Below are 4,717 nucleotides of genomic sequence, written 5' to 3'. Positions count from 1 at the left end.
AACGTGCTTCTTGGCTCCTACTGGTTCGATAAACCTTGGTTTCTTACTGAGGGAAACTTGCTGCTGTACGCATCACACCTTCCACTTGGGGTTCCCAACGAGCGTGTGCTTTACGCGTCATCAGACACCAGGTCTGCCCCACAGCTGTAAAAGTTCATCAACTAATGGCCTTAGGTACACATCGATGTCGTTGCCGGGTTGCTTCGGACCTTGGATGAGCACTGGCATCATAATGAACTTCCGCTTCATGCACAACCAAGGAGGAAGGTTGTAGATGCATAGAGTCACGGGCCAGGTACTATGGCTGGAGCTCTGCTCGCCAAAAGGATTCATGCCATCCGTACTTAGACCAAATCTTATGTTCCTTGCGTCAGCTGCAAAATCTTTGAACTCTCTGTCGATCTTTCTCCATTGCGTTCCATCTGCGGGGTGTCTCAACTCCCCGTCCGACTTACGGTCCTCTTTGTGCCATCGCAACAACTTGGCATGCTCTTTGTTCTGAGCAGGACGTTTCAACCGTGGTATTATAGGAGCATACCACATCACCTTGGCGGGAACCCTCTTCACGGGTTTCGGCCCTCAACATCGTCACCAGGGTCATCGCCTCTGATCTTATAACGCAATGCAGTGCATATCGGGCATTCATTCAAATTCTCGTATTCACCGCGGTAGAGGATGCAGTCGTTGATGCATGCATGTATCTTCAGAACCTCTAAACCTAGAGGGCAGACAACCTTCTTTGCTTCGTACGTAGTGGCGGGCAACTCGTTATTCTTTGGAAACATATTCTTCAACATTTTCAGCAAGTTTTCAAATGCCGAGTCAGCTACACCTGCATGTGCCTTCCATTTCAGCAAATCCAGTGTGCAGCCCAGCTTTTTCAGACCATCATCGCATCCGGGGTACAGCGCCTTCTTGTGATCCTCTAACATGCGATCCAAATTCTCCCTCTCTTTTTCAGTTTCGCAGCGTCTCCGTGCATCAGCAATGGTCCGACCAAGATCATCAACGGGATCATCACGTGCCTCTTCTTCACCTTCCCCTTCACCTTTAGCATCCTCCATGAAAGTATCACCGAAATGAGCAAGATAGCTTTCATCGATGAAATCATTCCCTTCTTCATCTTCTTCCATTATAACCCCTCTTTCTCCATGCTTGGTCCAACAATTATAGCTTGGCATGAAACCGTGCCGAAGCAGGTGCATGTGAACATCTCTTGAGGAAGAGTAACCCTTCTGATTCTTACAGTTAACACATGGACAGATAATAAAACCCCCCTGCTTGTTCGCATTAGCCACTACGAGGAAATCTTTCAAACCCGTACTGAACTCGCCGGAGAGTCGGTTACCGTACATCCATTGTCGATTCATCTGTATTATTATAATATAAAATATATAATTAACCATCATGCATTTGTTAAACTAACTAGCTACAAACAATATAAATTAAACAACGAACTACACACACATGCATATTTTATCAACGACACATCAAAGGTTCAAGTTGCTAACCGCGATCGAGGAGGAAAAAATAAATGAGAAAGCTCAAGTGTGGCTCCAACACTTCATATCATGTTTGTTTCATGCTCTTGGGGCATTTCATCAAACACCTTATGTGTATAAGAGGAACCAAAAGCAAACCTAACACCCACTTGTGAAGTTTGTGAAGAGAATGGCTCCAAATGGCTAAGTGTTGGCTGCTGGATGGGTATATATAGGGGAGGGGCTTTAGTCCCGGTTGGCCTGGCCAACCGCGACTAAAGGCCTTCGGGCTGGCCAACCGCGACTAAAGCCCCCCACGTGCACCGGCTGGCCACCGAGCGCCCTGGGCCCAGGCCTTTGGTCGCGGTTCGCCTCCCGAACCGCGACTAAAGGTCCCATTAGTCGCGGTTCCTACAGCTTCGCGACTTATGGAGCTCACCGGAAGCCTGTTTTTCTACCAGTGATCGGTCGCCCGATTACAAGCGTTTTCCTTTGCCGATTCGCAACTGTCAAACAAATGGCATCCTCTATTCTAGGCGTGATCCTATCGATCAGTTTGGCAACTCAGCGTGCGGCTCGACGAAAGACATCGTCAATCCATCAAGTCTCCACACGCAGATCGTCAGCGGCCGCCGGAGAGTCGCTGACCTTGATCGTTGGACGCCATATCCACACGCCGTTGCAGCTCAGCGGGAGTCCTCGCCGTCACGCCTCACTCTGCACGCAGTTCGCCGGCAGTCCAGGCCAGCGCGCCTCATACTAGAGCCAGTTCCTGCAACCGGCGATTGCAGTTCGCTAGTTGCCGGGAGACCACGGCAGTTGATGCCTTGCACATTACCAGGTTGCAAGGTAATCATCGTTGTAGCAAAGTTTTTTTTATTCCAGTTCTAGATTTCTATATACTGGCATACATCTTCAAACAAATATATGCATCTATTATATACTCCGTTCCTTTCTATAGTGTCTATAGAGTTTTGGCATTTGTTTCAAAATATAAGGTTGTAGCTTAGCTTTTTTTGAATTACACCCTCCCCGTTCGATCACCTCTCAAATCGTTCAACTCCCAAATTTATTATGGTAAGTTAGGAAGATATGGATTTCCCAAACTTTACGTTGATCTCAAATCGTTTAGCTAGGGGTCTTGTGTAAAAAATACTCTTGCGCTAATTTCCGTGTCAAAAAACTATAGGCACTATAGAATGGAATAGAGGGGGTAGTGTTTAAACTGTTTATACAATAGTTTATGCAACTTTCCAACTTAATATTTCAATTACATGTTATTTGTTTTTTTGTATACTAAATTATGATACTCCGTACAAATTTTGTCATCGTTTACTGAATCCTTAAAAAGATTTTAGCAAAATGCATATCAAAATTTTAGAGTGACATACCCTTAGTTAAAATCCTAGGTCCGCCACTTTTTTTTCGAGAGCACGCGAAACACGTGCCTTATCTTTATAGAAGAAGGAGCACAAAAATTTACAAGAAAGCACAAGAGTGCTGATACACACGCACACCACCTCCCTCCGCCTAGGCCTACTCTCTCGCTATACCTAATCTCCTTCCTCCTCTGTGATCTTAGGTCCGCCACTGATCCGTGATGATGGTGGAACTTGATTCTAATTGGGTTAAAGGTGTGCAATCTTTTTTCCGGTGCAACACACGAGCATTTTTCCTAGTGAAAACAAACATGTTCAACAGTATTAGGTCACGCTGTAATCTAATGACAGGTAAAAAAACCGCGAACCAAACAGCCTAAATAGAAACAGAGTGAGTGGTCCTTTCCTATGATGCTTTTAATTTCTGTAATGTTCTTCCTAATTGATTTCCGATTTCAAAACACGTCATGTATACCAGTGGCGGAGCTTCACCAAAAATCAGGGGGACGAAAGATAAAATGTCAATGTTTGGATGGGCGAAATGCTAATTTTTCTGCATCTAAACACTCCCTAAAAAAATTCTTCAGAACTTTGCAAAAAGCTGGGGGGGCGGCGGCCCCCCCTGACTTACACTAAGCTCCGCCAGTGATATTGTATACTGATTGCAAGAAAATGTGATATCAAGGAAATTTGTTTCTTGAAAAAGAAACGATTTATTGTCATCAACCATTAATACATTATGCATGGACTTTGATCACCTGCAGCTATCATCACAACCGCATGAGATTTTGGTAAATACACAACTGCCAAGTGGTTCCCCGGGGCTGTTACAATGTGCCTCAATGCAGCAGTTTGTCGCAATAATACTGCCCCCGGAGTCGCAATGGCATGGCTTGCATGCCCTGACAACGCTTTCCTCCTTTACACTCACCAGCTTCATGGATTGTACGGGGATAGTTTTTTTGATGTTTGTTTCCATGGCTCCTGCTTGACACAACACTAATTACTTCTTTGTCCAACGGAAAATTAAATCGACAAGAAATAAATGATTTTCAGGTTACATGAGCACAGATTATGTTCCATCAAAAAAGAAAAGCAAACATATATTACTGCGATATTAAATGCAACATCATGTTATGTGCATTGGCAAGTTTGTTTTAATTTCGTGCAACCAAAGCCTCCTCTACAATTTTGTCTCTTCATACAACCGTATTGCTGTGATATTAACACATACCTTCAGCTTGGAGGCTGGTGTGAAGGAGGAGTGCGGTAAGGGTGATGAGCACTTGTGCAAGTCTTCCCATGGACATCTTCTCGGAGAAATAGTTCCGCGTTGTTTATGTTGTGCACTCGCAGATGTTGGGAACAATGGAGGACAGCTTATGAATTTATATAATAAGCACGAAGGTAGCGCATATGGGGAATATAATCTCATAAAATAAGCAAGTATTAATTGTCCTCTTTATTATCCGGTAGTACTATACTGCAGATTTGCAACGATTGATTCCTTACTACTCATACTCTCCCTCTATGCCGGTAATACAAATAAATTATAACAGGAGTATCTCTCTGGAATATAATCTTGTGGAGTAATAGGAAATAAGCAATTATTATCGTGCGGAAAGCACATGTAGTCAAAAAAGGAAATATGCAATTATTAATAATTATCCTATTTCTAATTTTGGGCGCGGTGACATTCGCAAATAAAAAAAGGCCCAACTCTAAGCTGAATCCCTTAAAAAAATCTTTCAGCCGATTCTGGACAAGGCGCAACCATGATCAGTGGCCTAATTAATGGAATTTAATAAATGAACGTGCCAAGTTGTTTTATAGGTCCACCACTCCACCGTAGTATGA

The 4,717-nt window shown here is 43.8% G+C and overlaps 1 long non-coding RNA gene across 1 annotated transcript; it reads right to left on the bottom strand.

The window, feature by feature from the left end:
• Nucleotides 1-3,535: 3,535 nt before the first annotated feature.
• LOC127298154 (uncharacterized) lies at nucleotides 3,536-4,226 on the bottom strand. The gene is made up of 2 exons (XR_007849639.1): nucleotides 4,095-4,226; nucleotides 3,536-3,844 (listed from the first exon to the last, which is right to left on the bottom strand). It is a non-coding gene; the product is annotated as an uncharacterized lncRNA (long non-coding RNA).
• Nucleotides 4,227-4,717: the final 491 nt, after the last annotated feature.

This window comes from Lolium perenne, chromosome 5 (genome assembly GCF_019359855.2).
Source record: "Lolium perenne isolate Kyuss_39 chromosome 5, Kyuss_2.0, whole genome shotgun sequence".
Classification (NCBI taxonomy): domain Eukaryota; kingdom Viridiplantae; phylum Streptophyta; class Magnoliopsida; order Poales; family Poaceae; genus Lolium; species Lolium perenne.
This window is presented reverse-complemented; position numbering and strand designations above follow the sequence as displayed.